We start from the raw sequence: 20,155 nt of genomic DNA, 5'->3' as shown, positions 1-20,155 counted from the left end.
AAGGCTTAGAAATCTAGGAAAAAGAAAACCATAAGACCTACCCTAAGTTTGTAATTTATTTTTTTTTTATCAGGAGTCAGTCAAAGGAAATTTACATTTGGGTTTCCTTACCCTTAAAGTTGATTTATTTGGGTTGAAAATCTTCTGCATTCTGCTTAGTAGTTTCTTCCCCCTGAATTTGTTTTTCCATTATCACAACTATTAACAGCAAAATACATAAGCCAGCTGTGTTCAATCTGAAGTTAGCTCTCTAACAGCAACAGTTAACTACCAAAGAGTATTCTCAGAGCAGAGCTGACATTAATTGAGAAGGATAGTGCTCTGAAATATGTGGAGACAAGATGCTATAGAAATTGATTTAACCAGACTATGCCTTTTGTGTATGGAACTGTATTTCTCTCCTTGCAGAGCATATAGGCTGGATACTATGGCTGTTACTGCATTTAGATTAATGGAAATATATTAGGGATGATTCTCAAAGGTATCTCCTTTCTCTGACTACTCTGGGGTTTCTTGTGTGTGTGTGTGTGGTAAAGCACATTTCAAACAAAAAGATGAACAAGTCAATATTGTCCAAATGAAAAATGACAGATCTGGTTGAAAGAAATTTTTAGGACAGGCTTTGATAATATATTCCTCCAGTGATAGGAGGCATCATATTAATCATTATATGTTACCTTTCTGTTTAAAAGTTTGAATTATCTAAATAAACCAATATGAAAGACAATGTGCTCCAATCCAAGTATTTTCCAGGTTCCTAGAAGCACTGACCTTTTCTCAAATCACTGTGGTAAACGGTGCTCCACAAAAATCACTAATTAGAACCCCAAGAGTCTTTAGTATGGCAAACTTAGGTATCACAAAGTGAATGAATAAAATGAAGATAAACTGGAATTTTACTGAAGCAAAGTAAGATCACATATTATTTATTGTGAGCAAATTCTGTGCCTAGAAACACCTATGCAATCCATATATTTACATTATTTTGTGAAACAGCATCATACAAAAATAATTGTTCTATACAGCACATCAGGATTATCAAGTTATTTTACTAACATGAGTACAAAAAATATTGTAGCTTTTGGTCCCTTCATAACTGAGTTGTCAATACAACTAATTTCATTTCACTGTAATAAAGATGAAATGAATTCCAATCCTGCACCTCTATCAGTTACAATATAATTTTATTCAGCTGAGACATTTCATAAACCTGCTGAAGGTAAGAATTGCAGACAGTGCTGAGGCAGGATGTGGAGGCTGGGAAGAGGTACTGCAGAAGAAATGTACAGGTTTTGTCTTCACAGCTTTCCTTGCATTGATGTACAGGACAAAAAGAATTCAGTGACTATCAGCTTTCAAGATCAGCTTGTAGGGCTGACAGTAAGAGAATGTTCTTTTGCATTCAAATTGAGTACATTTGTTCTAGAATTTATTAAGACACTGTAATCAAAGAAACTAACAGTGCCACATCCTGTTCTTTATTTAGGTTGGATGAAGGCTTCATTTGGCATCATGGAAACTAGAATGACTACCCTGGGCTAAACCAAAGGCCTGTGAGTCCCTTTATCCAATCTCTGGTCATAGTCAGAAATGAGTGTTTAAGGAAGAAGTATGAGGAATAGGGTGAGCATAGAGCAGTGCTGCCTGCAGCAGTGACTTGTATTTCCTTGCTGCTGATAAACACACAGAGAACAGAGTCTGGGGGTCTGAGCACAGAGCTGGGAGCTGTGAATTCGCTGTTTCAGTCGTGCCTCTGTCACCAAGGTTACTTGTGCATCGCTGTGTCCCAGCTCATGTGTGCTGGTGGCAAACCTGCCTCCAAGCCTCTGCACTGCAGAGGCACACACAGGCCATGCTCACATAGCCACACTCATATTCAGGCTGGTTTTGATCAAGTCTGGTACAATGGAGAGATTTATTCCTTCCTAACGAGCTGCTTAACATCTGTGATTGTTTCCTGAAGAGCTGAATAATATCCCAGTGCCCTTCTTATTGTGCCCCTTTATCTCTTGCCTATTCCTTCTCACTCCTCTGTTTTTCACATGGTTATCATCACTGGCCTTTGTGGTCCTTGGGCTTTGTCATAAGCTTATCATCCCTCAGTTCCTACCATCAGGAGCAGCAAGCTCAGTGCAAGGTAAAAACTGTGCAGATATTTTTCCTGTGTAGCCCAAGTCCAGGTCAATCCATCAGGTAGCACAGAGAGGCCAACTCTTTCAAATGTCCCTGCTGAAGCTGCCAATCAAAAGGTGATGCTGTTAGATTTCCAGTAAAACCAGAAAGATAATGTTGAAGGCACCTCCTTAAAAATTCCTGTTAAAAATTTTGGTTAAAAACTATGTTTCACTTTGCTTCAGGGCTACCTGCAATTCCCAGCATGATGGATGATCCTGAGTGGATCCTCAGAAATTGAATCCATCAGCTGCAGGCCCCCTTCTGGTGAGTTGACAGTTTCATGAGTGCTTCTGGAAGTCTGTCACCTCCTCCACAGCCATCATTCCCACCTCCATTGGTCTACCATCCCTTCAGATACACCAAGTGGAGGAGGACTGCAATCTCCACACTCAGGGCACTACCCAGAACATCTCAATGCAGGCAGGTAAATAAGGAGTTGTCAGAATTCCCTTTTCCATTTTTAACCTTACAATGTAGAACCTTTACCAGTGTGATACTATTGGAGATTTCTACAAGCTGACTCAAGCTGCTGGATTGAAGGCCTGGTTTGAGGAACTTCTCCCCAGATCCTTGCACCTCAGGTTGAGCAGAACCCTGGAGAGCTCCTCCTCCTTGTGGCCTCCAGCTGTGCTTCTGCACAGGGCAGGGGTGCACAGGAACTGGAGGAAGCCACATGGAAATCAGGGCTGAGTGGTAACCAAATATGTCTGACCCAGGGGGAAGCTGGTGGGAGTGCAGAGCTAGTCAAAGGGAAAGGAGCAAATAGACTGGAACTTACAGGCCCTGGAATACTGGCATGTCAGTGGAGGGCTGTGTGTAGTAAATAAATAGAGATATGCATGTTTCAGCAATTTCCCCAGGGTAAAGTGAGTGGGAGTGTGTTCAAAGAGTAGTATTTGCTTTATACTGTCCTGTTCAATATATACTTTAGGAAGTACATATAGGGTGTATGTTTGATCAAGGAATTTAGACAATAACCTGAGTAATTGGCAGCATACACCAAATCTCATTAGTCTGATCCCAACGCCAAGTTCCTTCTCAGTACTACAATTTTGCAAGCAATTAAAATGGCTACTTAGCTACATTATGTTATTACAAGCAACATCACTTGTCAAGTATTTTAAGTAGGAAAAGTGATGTTAGTTATTGTGCATTACCACCCAGGTAAAAATCACACCCCTGTGTTAAGCATGCACAACAATATACCATTAACCTGTTTAACATGATAGCTTGAAAGAGTGGTGTGTTATGCTTTTACATTTCTACTACAAATCCTCTGTTATTACTTTGCACATTAAATTTTTTTCTGCTATAAAGAGGATGGAATGATTTTGCAAACCAGTCTCATCCCTAGACTGCTATAATTTGACAATTTCAAGGCTTTTCAACTCAGACCCTTGCATATATGTCATGTATCGCATTGCAGATTTCATCCAATAGTCGAAAATGTACTCTCAATGCAGTACCATCTTATCAGTATTCTAGCACCATAAGCCTTCTCACTGCAAGCAGGGGACTGTTCATTACAATGAAACTGAAAATGGAATAACTGAAGGATTGATTTATATGACCTTCACTCAGGAATGTTCTAATTCTGACATAATCTCTCCGACTGAAATCGTAAACACTGTATAATTTTGATTTATTACCCTTAAAAGAAGGAGCCTGGATCTATAGATAACAGAATACCTGGCATGAAAAAGAATGGTGCAAAAGCTCAGGAAGACTGCAAGAAAATGCAGATTGATCATGTGACTTTACTCCAAACATTGTTTCAGCCAGCAAATCCATGAACGGAGCTGAAAGCAAGTGGAAAAACATTATGCGGATGTTTTCACAAATCCACTCTGTCACTCGGAAATCTCTCATGATTATATACATTTTATAGCAAAGATAAGAGCATGTTAGTAAGTTCAAGCATGAAACAGTCTGTTTACTAAAGGCTGCAAGGAATGTTTATTAAACCAGCTAATTTATGGCAAAACAGGGCCAGAACTTGATATACTCCACAAAAAGCTGCTTTACCAGGCAGCTGTTTCCCTTCCATACTGACAGTGTAACCCACTCCGTGCTGTTCTGTCCTCACATCTGCTGCCACGGGAACCAGCAGAAGGCTTGTAAGGGTGTGAGGGCATGCTGGACCTGACTGCTCACAGGTGAAAGCTAGAGCAGTCCTACAGTGTGCTGCTTAAAATTAACAGCTGATAATCCTTAAAGCAAAGCAGCTGAATCTAAATCAAATAGAATCTTCTTAAATTGAAAGGTGAATCAGGCTGGTTGTCACTTGGAATTTTTTGGTGAGGTAAAGTGAGTAGTTAGAAGAAAGAGCAGATAGAAACTATTCACCACAAGCTGGTTAATAAATGTACATTTAAAGCCCACTGAACACAGTCTTAATGCCCTGCAGGAAGTGAAATCAACAGGTCAATTTAAAGTAGACTAACAAAAAGAAATCTGCCCTCCACCCATGCCTTTTTTCTGTTCTTAATGTTTGGTGAAATGAATGCTTGCCTCCTTTCCTCCCACACACTCAGCTCACAGTTCCCACTTAGCCATTTCCCAGTCCTATTTTACACATATCTTTATCTTATCATGCTTCTCCTGCAAATCCTTCTCCTCTAGACCACTTACATTCTCTTCTTTCATAAAATTCACCTTTTACAAGTGGTACCTAATCAGTCTTACTTTGTCCTAGCCAGGAAATGGAGGGGTTTATTTTAGAAAAAAATTACTGTTATTCAGTGAATTTTGTGGCTAGTATGAATGACTTTATTCTACCAGATGGTAGTCTCCTCTGTGCAGGAACATTTGTCTGCTTCACTGTACTGCACAATGCATATTATTCTCACCTGTGAATGGGCCTGTTCCTTATTACTACCGAAGATCAAACATTACACAACTCCTCCAGTATGGAGCTACAATCTGAGCTACAGCTACTGCAGCCACTGTGAAAGCACTACAGCCTCAGAAAGATTATTTCTTCCTTCCTGAATACGTTAGAGTCGCTATACCAGGAACTAAATTTGTGCTTAGGGATAGCAGGAAGTGCTTGATTCTTTTTATGTACTTGCAGAAAGGAAGGGAGAAAAAAGGGGAAAAAAAGGGAAAGGGAGGAGATAAAAAAGAGAAGAGAAAATAATAAAAAGAAAAAAGAGAGGCTTGGGTGAAATAATATTTAGGACATTTATTCCCTGAACTATATATGGACAATTTTCAAAGTAAGACAATAAAGTATTATATCAAAAACTCTGTTCTACTAGAATGACATAAAGCCTTGTAAGTGGCAGACAAAAGAGAAAAAAAAAAACATGAATATTATTTCTGTAATCAATTAGCATGTCAACATGTAGGAATACAATACAGATAATATTTGATTCTTTGGACTAGAAAATTTAACATAAAGCCCAGTTCTGCAAACCAATCCTGGCATACTTGATTTTCAGCATGAGCTGTTTATTGAATTCTCAAATGAATGTATTTATCATTAGGAAAATCAAAATACCAAAGGAAGTAATATAGTCTTAGATTTCCCAATGGTGAATTAATTAGTGGAGTCAATTCTACCCTCAGCCTGGTATCTCATCCACCAGACAACACTCACTTCCCACTGTAACAACAGATGATTGTAAAAGCTTAACAGTGTTTTGCCAGTGCTGGTAAAGCTGATAGGGATGGGAGTGAAGGGCAGCTTGGTATCTTCTTCAACCAATGGCAAACTATTCAGTATGAGAGGTTAAGAACTACTTTATTAGGGTGATTATCATTACCCTCAACAACAGCTATAAAAAGCTCCAAGTCAAATGGTTCTGACTCACTTGTTGAAGGATAATGCCATCTGTAGAGGAAATTCTGGGTATGGGCTGTCACCAGTGGCTAATCCCCCTGGAACAGGTGCACAGCACTTTGCCAGTCCCACATCACAGCAGGGCTGGGAGCCAGGGCATCCAGCTCACAAAGTAGATGCCCACTGGAAAGGAGGTGGAACAAAAGAAAGGGCCTGTCTTCATGTTTCTCCCAAGCAGTTTCCACTTTTAAAGTTTTGGTGACTAGAAAAATTTGGAAGCCATTCTCCACCCAGTGTGCATCAACAGTAATACCCTCCTTGTCCTTCCTCACTAGTGAGCTCTCCTGAGCCACTGCAGCAGCTCTGGAGTGAAATACTTCTGCAGACAGTATGTTTGCAAATGTAAATTCATCAGATTCTCTATAAACTGGTGGCTGTTAATATAAAATATTTTAAAACAAAATGCCTAAGTACCAGATCAATCCAACCTGACTAAGGTCAAAAACCATTTGTTGAGTCCATTCGGGACAGAAGGCAGAAATATTCCAAAGTTGCCTTTTGAGTGAATGAACAAGGAATACAGACTCAAAAGCTCAACTCTGGCAGACGCTGAACTCGCTGTCATTTGATCTGCAGTAGCACTTGGATGTCTGAGTAGGTCTGCTGAAACAGAAGGAAACCTTTCCCAGAGATTATTCAGCTAGTCCAAACTGGTAGCTTTTGAGGAAAAGAAAAACATTTTCTTACATTTTAAGGAATATAAATAAAATAACATAGTCCTTTCACTGAATAAGGTACAACTATTAAAAATTACATATTGCAAAGTTAGAAAGGACCTTATAATCAGACCTGCACTAGACAGACAAAAAGACTTCTTAAAGGGATTTTTTTTCAATCTGTAATACAACACACCTTTCAATATAATATTTCTGTCCAATTAAAATTATTCTATTAATGGAGAGTCTATCATAGTTTTATTATGATTACAATTTATTGTAAACTTATTGTATTCATTACTAACTTGAGCTGTAAAAAATGTAAATACTAGGAATCATTAAACTTGAAAACAATGCAAAAAAATGTAGCAAAAAAGAGGGAAATGAAGCTGATTAAATGTCTGGTTCCCATTGATTGCCAATAGCTGCTAGTGTTAAATTAAGAGGTTATTTTATTGTCCCCTACAGCCAAGCTCAGCCATGCTCCATTCAATAACTAATAAATTATGTCTTTGAGTTAGTAATAATTACAATAAAAATATTCCCCATTTTCTGGCATGCTGTGTTTATTTTAGGATATTAACACAGCAATCCAAATACAACACGTAAAACTCCCTCAGGGTTTTCTGTCTCACATCCCAGACCTTCTGTTTCTTTATAAGCTTTAACAGCCACAGTTAGAAGAGATATAAATAGTCTGAAGCACAAGAGAATCTCTCTTCCCTGACAGAATCTTTATTTACAAGCTCTACAAACCTTAGCAGGTCAAACAGTCCCTTGCTGGCAGGTTAATAAGGCCCACCTGCCAAATAAACCCACCAGTGAACTCCACAGGGCCTACATAAATCCAGAGTGCTTGCAACAAGATTTTCTCCCTAGGAATCATACTGAGGTGGGATGCTTATAGTTCAAAAGGGGGTCATCTTTCAAACTCCAGAGGGCTTGTCTGCCTGCCATACACACATGAGTATGCAAAAGGTTTGCAAAAACTACAGCTCTTACCTTCAGAAGGTATCATTATTTAACATTTATATTTCAATATTGCTTACAGGATACCCACATGCTGAGGCCTCCTCTGCTGGTTCCATATGAACATGTAAGGCTTGTCAGTCTCTGCCCTTTGGACTTTTTAAAGGGCAAGTATAGTTGGGTCATAATCTTTAAAATTATTCAAGACTTAACATACAATTAATTTGCCTACAATGCCATGGAAAGAAAATTAACAAATATGATAACCGGAAAAACCAACCTAGAAAGTAATTCTCAGATGCCAAAGTGGGTTTTTTTATGAATATTGACAATTATCAAAGTGGAATTCCATTCTGAGCCTAAGCTGTTCAGCCACAACTCATAGATAAATGTTTCCCATTGAATCAATGACTTCTTTATGTTCTTTCCTGAATCAGCTAGGCCCAGCAACTATCCAAGTGTGGGCATATCCACAGACTTCTCAAGAGGCCCACTCACTATGTTTATATTGCGTTGTAAAAAGCGTCTCCAAAGCATCCTTCAGATTTCTGTTTGCTGTTCATGCAGACAGCACAGTGGTAAATTCTGAGCACACACCTCATCATTTATTAGGATGGCACCAGGCAGATGAAGGCACACAATGGAGGGTAGCTGGGCACCAGAAGCTCTCTGGCTCAAAACACTACAGCAGAACTCCTGATCCATTCATGAAGGGAGCTGGTTTTCCTTTGCACACCTGGCTGAGAACTGCAGGAATGCCTGAGCTGATTCACAAACAGATCCATGCCCCAGCCTTAGAGGTGGCAAAGGAAATCAGGAAGGGCAATGTGCAGTTGGAGAGGCAGCCTGTGTGTACTGGGCAGGGATCACAGGTCCCACTCTAATGACCAGTGAACATCTGATGAAATTCTTTAATTTACTCTGAGGGACATATCCATATCAGGCCTACAGGCTGCCTGCCTGTGAAAATCCTTCAGGACAGGGTACAGGCACATCAGGGAGCTCATAAAAAAGACTTGCAGCTCTTTGTTCCTGCAGATCTACAGTGCACTGGACCAGAGTCCCCACAGGCACTGGGCATTGCAGCTGTATTAGAGCATACATGATTAGCTGCAGACTACTTATTGATAAGTACAGCTATTTGCCAGAGTCATTCCAATACAAGTCAAATGTAACAGTTCTACAAGTGTAGGTGCAGTAAGAAACACATGTAGATCATACATTTAAGATGGTATGTTATGGCAAAGCACTTGGTTGCCCTTTGAAGGCCTTGAATGCATTCCTTTGAAGGCTTTGAATGTCAGATTACCATAGAGAATGGTAATCTGACATTCAGGATCCTGGTACTGCTGTTCTTGGTGATGTTATCAGTGGTATACTTTTACTAAGAGGCAAAAGTACCTTTTCTGGGGGTACTTTTGGGGTGAGACAGAAGTTGGGGCTTTGAATCACAGACCCCTTGATTCTGAATGCCATTTAAGTGCCTATCACATCCTGTGGAACCAGTGCAAACAGCTTTGAAGAACCAGCTCAGACCCAGCAGATGCACATAACATCAGCCCTTCAGCAAGCACTACATGCCCAGTTGCTGTAGCAATTGCACAAGGGGGAGTGTTCAACTCCCAGTGGTTTGTGTCCATGGGAATGATGCTATTCTTAGCACAGTGGTACCACAACCGTGCCCAGCTTCAGTGTGAGACAACAGAGAGTGGGTAAATCTTCATGCAGGCAGTGTCCTACACCCTGGCCAAGCCCAGCAACTTCCTCCTCTGCTGGGTACATTCTCCATTTGAATCATAGTTTAATTCAGCTGCTGTAAATGCAGCTGAGACAGCCTGATGTTTTTCTGCTATTTGTAAACTGGATGCAGATTTGGCACCGGAGCCAGAAGTGCCTCAATGGGATCAGTGCTGTGTGCAGGGCTGAGCTGCTGCTGTCACTGGACACAGTGTGACTCCTGCAGGCAGTGCTGTGTGCAGGGCCCAGCTGCTGTCACTGCATGCAGTGTGACTCCTGCAGGCAGTGCTGTGTGCAGGGCCCAGCTGCTGTCACTGCATGCAGTGTGACTCCTGCAGGCAGTGCTGTGTGCAGGGCTGAGCAGCTGCTGTCACTGCATGCAGTGTGACTCCTGCAGGCAGTGCTGTGTGCAGGGCTGAGCTGCTGTCACTGCATGCAGTGTGACTCCTGCAGGCAGTGCTGTGTGCAGGGCCCAGCTGCTGTCACTGCATGCAGTGTGACTCCTGCAGGCAGTGCTGTGTGCAGGGCCCAGCTGCTGCTGTCACTGCATGCAGTGTGACTCCTGCAGGCAGTGCTGTGTGCAGGGCCCAGCTGCTGTCACTGGACGCAGTGTGACTCCTGCAGGCAGTGCTGTGTGCAGGGCTGAGCAGCTGCTGTCACTGCATGCAGTGTGACTCCTGCAGGCAGTGCTGTGTGCAGGGCTGAGCTGCTGCTGTCACTGCATGCAGTGTGACTCCTGCAGGCAGTGCTGTGTGCAGGGCCCAGCTGCTGTCACTGCATGCAGTGTGACTCCTGCAGGCAGTGCTGTGTGCAGGGCCCAGCTGCTGTCACTGCATGCAGTGTGACTTGCAGTGTGACTCCTGCAGGCAGTGCTGTGTGCAGGGCCCAGCTGCTGTCACTGCATGCAGTGTGACTTGCAGTGTGACTCCTGCAGTCACTGCATGCAGTGTGACTCCTGCAGGCAGCCCAGCAGCCCCTGTTCCCTGCCAGGGCTGGCTCACCAGGCAGGAGCCTCTCAATGCTGGCACTGCGCACTCTGGCTCATTAACAGTAACTGAAGCGAGCAAACAGAGCTTACAGCAGTGAGCACATCCAGCTGGAGTGTAAGAACATTGTAAAATGTGCAAGAAACACATCCCACTCCTTTCAGTTCTCACAGCAGTGACAGCACAGGTGATAATTTAGCAGATAGGCCTGCATTTGCAAACCTGCTCATCCTGGCCTCACATCCAGTTGTTTCCGGCCCTCATTTGTCAAGTACATTTGCACATACTCAACACCAATGTAAAACAAGTGCCAAGCATCTTATATAAAGTCTCCAAACAGTTCTTGAAATTAGTGGCAATTTCTGAAAATGCCTGTCAGTGAGCATTTTTCCCAAGGCATATACACAGAGTAAATAGGATATGATCACAGCTACAATTTCGCAGTACAGGAAATTGCCAGTCACCAACGTAATTAGAAACAGTTCATGTGATCAAATTAATCATTCAAAAAAAGAGCAATTACTGTTAACAGAATAATGGCATGCCTTAAAAAAGAATGAAATTACCCTTTAGGACCGACATAGTTACCCTCACCACCCTGTACTGAGGCAGCAAAGATTAATACATATGCAAAATAAAACACTGCATTAGCATCTGCTGAAAACAGTAGTAGCATTATCTATCTGGCCTATTCAACCCTTAACAAACTTTATTCTTCAGCCCCAGGAGAGAGTGGAAATATCAAGTCACTTCTCTGCCAAAATGAAAAAACCCCACTCTTCAAGGTTTCCGTTGCTATATAACTTACCACATTGTGATTATCGCTGACCAATACTTACATGAAGATTAAACATAAGTCAGCAATTTGAAATGCAGAAGAATTTAACATTCAAACCTACATTACAGCTCCTCAAAAGCTAAGACTTGGCTTGTTAAGGCTAAAGCTTAACTCTGTAAGATCTAGAAACACATGCCAAACATATTGCAAAAAACTGTATTTTTGCTCTGTTTTGCTAAGCATTAATTCTGATTATAAATCTATTTTGAAATTTATACTTCTAAGTGAGATTAAGTTTATGTTTAAAAATACAGTAATACTATGCTATCAATAGATAGCAGAGTTAATATGTTCTGAATCCTCAAGCTGTGTGTTTCTACATAGATTAGATTTATTTTATTCTGAATGTCAGCAATGTTTAAATTAAGTCATGATGATGGGGAAGATAATTAGAGACATATAACTTCTATAGATAAATTTATTGATTCACTGAAGTTACTTATACCAAGCTGAAGCATGTTAGCTGCTGAGAACTGGTATACAGCTGGTTTTTATCATCCCAACACTGGAAAACAGCAGGGACATGCTCCTCAATTTTCCTTTCTCGTGGCCTCTGTCTTGCCCTGAAGATGTATCTCACTCCCTCATGTGTTCAACTTTCCTCTTCCTTTTGCTCCCTCAATTACACTTCCCTTCCTTCTGCTCAAGACAAATGATGCAAACACAAATAAGTATTTGCAACAAAAGGGATATTTACTCCATTCTTCTCCTATCTGAAATTGTATCTGGTAAACAGGCTGCTGAAACTCATAGTATGAAGAAGATTTACATTTAATTGTGTTTTCATGAGGTAATAATATTTTACTCTGATCAGTATTTAAGCCATAAACTGTAGCTGCACTTAAGATGTCCCTCATTTAGACAGAGACTAATTCTCTTTCAAATTCTCAAAGTAGATGATTTTATTTTTCTCAAGGAATCAATTTTCTATTAAAAATACCATTACTCCATTTTTATATGGGGTTACACAAAGTCTGAAAAGCCTGTACCTTCTCATTTTTAAGATAATTTAAAAGTGATTGTAATACACATCAAATTTTTCAAGTAACCATTTTCAATGAATTTTCATTCAAATTAATTAGCAAATATACGTCCAAGTTCTCTAGAACACATTTACTACTATCATTTCATGATGAATGTGCTACAATTTATATAAAATATTTCAAAACACTGATTTTAAATTTCATATTTCCCTGTTTCTTAATTCTAGATCAGCAGCTTGTCCATATGAAACAGCATGCAACACACTGCATGGTCAAAGACATAAACACATTCATGCTGATAAAGATTTTTCTTAACAGTTGTGATGATACAGACTGACATGCTGAAGATCAGTGCCCATGTCTAGCTATACTTAACATAGCTAAGGATAGGTTCAGACAGGTTGAAAACAACAATTACTCTCTGTTAATCCAAATAAAAACATGGACTGCTGGCCAAAGGTGATGGGCTGCCAGTTGCCAGCATGAAAGTGTCATGGTGATGGTAGGGATAACACTGAGCAGGTATCTGCATCAGTGCTACATCAAAACAGGACAACGGCAGCATTAACTTCACCAGTGTATTCATGGTTTGAACTGTTAATGTCTTCAGTGTTCACCCCTAATACATGGAAAAGTCTGTGAAACAAGAAAAAAACACATCTGTAGATTCTATACGGCCTATTACAGTACTTACTGAACACTTTAGTACAATAAACACTGCAAACGTGCTGTGCTGCTCTGCTAATTTGGGAATATCTGATTAACACATGGACTACACTCATGTAACTTTAGCACTGCTTTGAGTTACACATTGCCACCAAGATAATCTGCATGCAGGAAAATACACACTAGACAGGTTGTTATATACAATCCTAAAACAAAAATAAAAATGAGTACAAGAAAGGATTTTAGAAAGCAATCAATCCTTAGCATCCATATAGGAGAGGAACATAGACAGAAGGCTCCTGCCATGGAGATCTGTGAGATTAAATGTGCTCATGAGCTGCACTGTCTTTACTATTTGCCTTTGCCAGGGCAATGGCAAAGCTTCAGCACAGAGACTGCTGGTCCCCATTGTGTCTAATGGCAACAAATACCCCAAAATGTGCCCCATCCCCTTGTCAACAGCACTGACCCAGCTCTCCAAAAAGGCAGCTCTGCACTGCTGCACTGAGTAATGCCACACACACTGCCTGTTCCTGGCCTCTGTCTCACACAGTGCAACTCCAGCAAGCTCAAGGCCTTGGCTTGTCCAGCATTCACTGTCTCTGCTGTGGCAACAAAACAAAACTTCCTTCACCTTCAGAACTCCTGTGAACATGCCTAAAGCCAGGGACACTCAATTCAGTTACTGCTGAATAAGTGATCTTGAAAAAGTGCTTGAATTGCTTCAATTGCAAATTATCTTTTGGCCTAGTAACTAATTGATAATCTCCAAAATATTTAAATATTTCTAGGACAGCATGCTACCGCTACATTTATTTAAATGCCTTTGAGTTGAAAGAGGGATATTAACTATGATACTGTTTAACACAATATATCAATAAAAGTTGAAAGTAAAAAGCAATAAAATTTTAGACACCAAATGAAATGGGAGTCACTTATAAATGAATACTTTTATTTGCTCTAGTTGTGCATTTTTGATAATTTTTGGCTAGACCATTGAAACCAAAACTGCTAAAAGATATTTTCTAATTTAAAATCACAAGGAAATATAATGAAAGAACAAAATCTCCCAAGAGCCTGGGAAATTGTGACTACTAGAAACTGATTAGAGGATGTTTCCTTCAACTCCTTCAAAGCTATAGCCCAAGTGTAATGCAGCATGCCTGTAATTTGTCAGCACAAGCTTATTCTGCACTGCATATGCATTTATACCTTGAGAAGTTAAAGCTTTTTTGAACTCAATTTTCAGAAGTGTCATATAACTATATCCCCTTGCAAAGGACCAGCCTCTTTGTGTACTGCAGTGGAAAAATGAGGTATCTTTATTACCACAATAAGAGCTCAAGGAAACTGCCAAGTGTTTTGAAAATTAAAAAACCTGCAAGCACAGTTTTTATTTAAAGGGTCAAGACATTGGACAAGTTTACACCAGTGTCTATCTACAATATAAACTGATAGTATGCCAGTTAAAGGTGTTAACTCCCAGCATAAGCTTTCCTGGAAATCTGCATGGTGGGTTTATCAGGAGGTAATTACAGGGTTGCAAATCTTGGTCTCACAGACAAGGCCAGTGATCTACAGGAATTGTAAGCACTAAGGAAGATTTGTCACCTTGACCATGATAACAAAATCCTTCCACTTACACCTTAAAGAACTGACACAGAAGGCAAACATAGGAACTGTGTTATCTGTAGAATATTATGCATTAGTGATAAGTACAAAATGAAAATTTGTTTCTTTTTTGTAAGTCATACATAAAGATGAATTTATATCATCGGGCCTGTACAAGAAGTTTATTCCCAAGAGAATGTAGATAAAGTATTTGTATCACACAAATTATTGATAATAATGTATTTTACGGAAGTTGGAGGGGTTTTGAGGGGGGAACAGAAAACACCCCTGAATACATGGCATGCTTTGTGCTTTTAGTATGTTAGATTTATTGTTCAACTCTGAAGAAGAGCAAGCCTGTATACTCCCTTACATAAACAACAGGATTCACATACTTGCACTTCTATTTATTTGTATTGATACTGGTGTCTCTATTTTTAATTAGAAAGGATCTTTAGTTTTTCTCTGACTGCATTTAACTGAACTTTAGAAAGGAAGCTAGATAAAACTGTCACGACTCTTAATCCAAATTAGCTATTTTAAAATGTAATGGCACTTTCTCTTTAGTGCTGTAAACACTGACATTCGGAAACTAAATCTTGTTTGTCTAACACCTTAAAGATAGTGTATTTTGTTTTTCACAGAAAGGCTGTAAAACAAGTTAAGGTACCTTTATCACTGCAGACAGATCTCCTCCAGCCACCTTCAGCTTAAAGTTTTAATCAGCTAATGATTAAGATTTTCATTACTAAGTACTTAGCACTGAATTTGCACTGTTCAACTGCTAACTGCCATGCAGCCACCATTAAACGCTCGCCTAAAAACATCAACAAACTTTAACATATGAAAGTAAACTAAGGATGACGTAAAAAAAAAAACAGTCTGAGCCTTTCTGTAACAGATGGCCTAATTTCACCATTATCCATGAAGTATGATGCTGGTGTGTTCCCCTCCCTCAATTATCATCTGTTTACCTTTGGCAGGAGTTGCGACAGGTCGTTAGCTACCAGGTTAATACAGTATCCATAGCACCGAGGAACTCCATTCTCTGCCTTGTACACAAACACAGCTTCTCAGTGCTCCATAAATCTTTTATTAAACCACTGAAAGCTTGAAAAAACCTGGCCATTACCTGCTTTACATTATCTGGTGCGACGGTTCATGAGAATGTTTGTTCCTATTGTAACATGACGGCTGTTTAACGATTTGACCTCAAAAAAAAAAGAAAGAAAAAGAAAAAAAGCCTGTGTTTTCAATTGGCAAATTACAAGCACATGTACTTATTTTGATGCAAGCTTAAAAAAAAAAAAAAAAAAAAAAAAGTAACCCAGGCCATACTTCCAGAAGAGACAGCCCGGATAATTCGCAGCCAGGCACACTTCGGCTCTTACAACCATTCGACAGTCTCCAAATTGTGTGCAGTTGTACGGAAAGTCAAAACATTTGGCTTAAATCAGGATTTTTAGAAAGCGCACGTGTACGGTGGCTGAGGCCGGCGGTGAGGAGTGCACTTTTCAGCCGGCCAGGAGGAGAGAAATAATAATATAAAGATATTCAGAATTAAACGTTTTTCACCTCCACTTTCGGGAAGGGGGGGTGTGGGTTGATGGTGGGTTTAACCCATTCTTGTGCACCTGGGGACGACTCACGGCCATATCCCCGGACCCCAGGGAAGATAAATAATAATAACAAAAAGATGCTTTTAAAAAAGCGTTTCCCACCGCGGTGGGCGGGCTCTGGACGCGCTCTCGCCCACCTGGGCGCGGCGAGCCAGGCTACCCCGAGCGGGCCTGGCCCCACCTCGCCCCGTGGCCTTCCCTCCCCTGGCAACCGGCCCAGCCTCCCCTTTCTGCCGGACGGCCCCGCTCCCGGCCCCGCTCCCGGCCCCGCTCCCGGCCCCGCTCCCGGCCCCGCTCCCGGCCCCGCTCCCGGCCCCGCTCCCGGCCCCGCTCCCGGCCCCGCTCCCGGCGGGCGCCGCTCCCGGCGGCCGCGCGTGCGGGCGGCTCCGCGCGGGGGGATTTGAAACGGCCGCTCCGGGGGCCGCGCGGCGGCGGCGGCCAATCAGCGCCGCCGATTTTTCGCGCTGGTTCTGGCCGGAGGAGGGGGCGGGGCCGCCGCGCAGGACCCGCCGGAGCCGCCGCCGCCGCTGTGTCGCCTCGGCTCCCGCCGCTCCCCGGCACCGAGATACCGCCGCCGCCTCGCCCGGCTCCCCGGGGAGAAGGATGCGCTAGGGCACAGGTCGGTAGGCCGGCAGCGCGGCTGGCTCTTCTCCGAGGGAAGGGAGGAGGCACCCGGGGCACGTTCCCGCAGGCCCCGGGCGGGAGGCGGGAGCGGCGGGAGCGGCGGCGGCGAGGCTCGCCCGCCCGCGGGGATGCTGCCGCCCGGCCGCGCGCCTCGCCGCGGGCACCGGGCGCCCCTCTCCCGGGCCGGGACCGCGAGCCCTTCCCGGTAAAAATGCAGCGGAGGCGGCGTAGGGGACGGGGGGTTCCGTGGCGGGGCATCCGCGCCCCCCCTCCCGCCCCGGCGGTTCTCCCGGGAACTCCCCCTCCCGAGGCTCCGCTACCCTCAAACTTACCGTCCTTACCGTCTCCATCTGCCCGGCAGCCCGCAGCTCCCGTTTCCCCGTTCCCCGGAGGAGGGCTTTTTTGTTCGCCCCCCCCGTCCTCCCCCCGCTACCTGGCTCTCGCTGCGGGGCCGCGGGTCCCCCCGTCTGCCCCTCGTCCCCCCCCGGAGGCTGCCGCAGGATTTGTGCCGCTGGCTGGGCCTGACTCTTGGGTGGCGGAGGAGCGGAAAGGAGCGATGCCGAGCCGGAGTCCCGGCTGTTGCAGCTTCATCCTTTCCCCCCGACCGCCTCCTCCTCCTCCTCGGCGCTGCGGGAGGTCGGGGGCAGCATAAAGGGGTAAAGGAGAGGTGCCCACCCGTCCCACCTCCCTCCCCGGGGAACGGGGGATCAATCAGTGCAAATCAGAAAGAAAACCGGAGCGGGGGGACAGGACCGATGGGAAGGGGGGAAATAACCCTCCCCAGGCTTCAAACCGCCCCCTTAAGGGGTAGCGAGGCTGCAAATGTCCCCCCCGTGGCGGTGAGGGTGTGGGGAGGTGGAGGCTGCTCCTGCCCCTTCCCGCCGGGTAGGACTGAGATTGTACGGCAGCAGGAGTGAATGTAACTCTGGAAATGTATGGAGGGGGAAGCCATGTTTGATTTATTCCTCCACTAAACACTGGTGTGATGATCCTTCTACTTACACCCTTCTGCAGTCCATCCTGGACCGGTATGGAAGGAGAGCCTTGTTAGGAAAATGGAAAGAAAACATTCCTGCGAAGGCGTGCGGGCTCGTTGGCTCGATATTCATTAAGTATAAGAGGACAGGGCTCTTGTAACTTGAATTGATATTTGTGTGGTAAAAGAGCCTGGGGAACTTGTATTCCCAAGGCCATAGTTACAGCTCATCTGCTGTGGCTTTACCGCTCTGGGGGTGGAGAAGGGAATTTGCCATACTTCTTGAACGTATTTATACTTGCTTTTTGGTTTTGTTTTTTTTTTTTAATATGTCGGCTGAAAGGAGGAGTAAACACTACTAGAAGTACAGAGATGGTAAACACCATATTTATACACATTTCAGAGAAAATGGGCTTCTTGCTAACAGACATAAGGCAAGCAAGAGGCTGGTATCAGTCATTGCCCAAGTATTTCGTGTGCATGAATATTTTCTTATTGGCATTTACATTAAAATTGGTTTATAATGATTGTTAAATTTAGGAGCTAGTGCACCACACACTGAGTAAGCTAAATAGGTCTGCTTTAAAAAAAATAAAAAGGAAGATATGTTTGGCTTTTAGCCTTTGCATACATCCAAGGAAGGTAAATACTGGGGTGGATGTGAAGTTTGTAATAGATTTTGCTAAGAGCCCTTGCTAGTGAATTAAGTGGACATATATATATGTAAGGTTACTAACATTCCTTACACATGGAAAGTGTGGCTTCAGCTGCAAGAATAAATTAGTTCTTCACTGAAATGTTCATATGTTAGTAGAACATCTGCAAACTTACTGCTGAAGCTATTATTTGCTTGTTTGCTGTGGGAATTTCGCTTGGGAAATGCAGCATATCAATGTTAATAAACTCCTCAGTTTCACAGTGTGCTGAATTTGACTGTGGATTATTTGACTGTTGGATGAAATAATGGAATTAAATCACTGTTTTGCAGGGCTACTCAGGTCTCAGTACTTAAAGTATATGCAATTTTTGGTTGCTTCAGTAACTATATCCCACATATTAAATCATACAGGGATTTTTGTCTAGTATGCAACCATCAGAAATTCTGACAGGTTTTTTCAGTATGTGAATATAAATGCTCTAAATATCACTGGAGACAGTGTGAAGGTTATAGGACTATCCACCCTCATACACGCCTGGAAAAATCCAGGTATTAAAAGTACAGTAAAACCTACTACTTTATCAAATATTATTTAAAAATGTCAGAATAAACTATGTCATTATACTTTAAACGTCTAGATTTAAAGTACTTTAGAAGATGGAAAATAAAAATAAAATTTATTTCTTTTTACTTCAATATGAATCCAACAAATGGCTGGTAAGAATAAAAAAAAAAATCTGTCTATAGGGCTACGTGCCTTTTCTGAAGCCAGTGGTAGTTTTGCAGGTGAAATTATTGCATGTAAATTACTGCCTGCATGCCATAGACTGGATATTACAGCAGAACCAGCCCTGCTTGGGTTTAGACTGGAAGCAAAAAATGACTGTTGATGGGTGGCTTTCTAGTATTTGTGTGGTGAATGTACACATATACGTGAGTTTGTGTCCAAAACACTGCACTAATAAAGTAGCAAAGGAATGGCAAGAGGAGATTGTTTTTCAGTGTCCTGTTGTTTGTGGCCCTTTCACCTCTCACTGTTGCACTGAGCCTGCTTTTTGTTCCACCAGTGTCAGTACATTTCCCCATGGAGGTCTTGTTTCTGCAGCCTGATAAATGTGAGCGTTCCTTGTGGTCCATCAAAGCCTTTGACTGCACTGGGGCTCCATGTGCATAAATGTTCACCTGCTCTGCTCAGATTCCCGTGTCAAGGATCTGGTGTGTGATGAGTAGAAGATACAAAGAGAATTCTTGCAGTGATTTGGTCACTGCTGCTCATTCCTGCTTATATAACCACACGACATTTCTTAGGTTTTGAGCATAGAAGATGGTTTAATGCATGAAAGTTGCACACATCTCCTGTATAGAGCTAGGTAAAGGGCCAGGCCTTTTCTGGGGAAAAAAATGAAGCCTCTCATCAAGAGCAGTGTGCTGCACAGTGAGAAGCATCCATTAAGTGATATTGCTGAAAACAACAGATTCCCTAACAGTCAGTAATCAGGCATGAGTGAGAACTGCTTGGGTGGGACTAATAATAATGCCATAGATGATGACTACATGTTTCAGTCCTGTGTTTGTGGCTATACTGTTTGAGCTCTTTCATTACTTTCCTGCAAAGAGAATTGAAATGGCCTTCTGGTTGAGTAGATGTGATAGATTTGGTGTAAATATCAAATCCAGCCTTGGGATGAAGGAAGAATGGAGATCTTAGAGAACGGTTTGGGTGGGAAAGAACCTTGAAGATCGTCTAGTTCCATCCCCCTGCCATGGGCAGAGCCACCTTTCACGAGGGCAGGGTTGCTCAGAGCCCCATCTC

General features: G+C 42.6%; 1 protein-coding gene and 1 long non-coding RNA gene across 6 annotated transcripts in view; one reads left to right on the top strand and one right to left on the bottom strand.

The window, feature by feature from the left end:
- Positions 1-20,155, top strand: part of NSD2 (nuclear receptor binding SET domain protein 2) — a 97,045-nt gene that overhangs the window by 8,062 nt on the left and 68,828 nt on the right. For 4 of the 5 annotated variants that reach the window (XM_036382066.2, XM_036382065.2, XM_054514642.1 and 1 more), the window contains exon 1: positions 16,603-16,703. The exons of the other annotated variant lie outside the window; for it this stretch is intronic. The gene's annotated coding sequence lies outside the window, so the exon portion shown is untranslated. Of the gene's footprint in view, positions 1-16,602; positions 16,704-20,155 lie in introns of those variants that run through there. 5 annotated transcript variants of the gene reach the window in all.
- Positions 12,090-17,093, bottom strand: LOC118686093 (uncharacterized). The gene is made up of 3 exons (XR_004980103.1): positions 17,041-17,093; positions 15,598-15,676; positions 12,090-12,824 (listed from the first exon to the last, which is right to left on the bottom strand). It is a non-coding gene; the product is annotated as an uncharacterized LOC118686093 (long non-coding RNA).

Source organism: Molothrus ater, chromosome 4, assembly GCF_012460135.2.
Source record: "Molothrus ater isolate BHLD 08-10-18 breed brown headed cowbird chromosome 4, BPBGC_Mater_1.1, whole genome shotgun sequence".
In the NCBI taxonomy this organism is placed as follows: domain Eukaryota; kingdom Metazoa; phylum Chordata; class Aves; order Passeriformes; family Icteridae; genus Molothrus; species Molothrus ater.
Note: the sequence above shows the minus strand (reverse complement) of the source record. Positions and strands in the feature narration are given on the sequence as shown.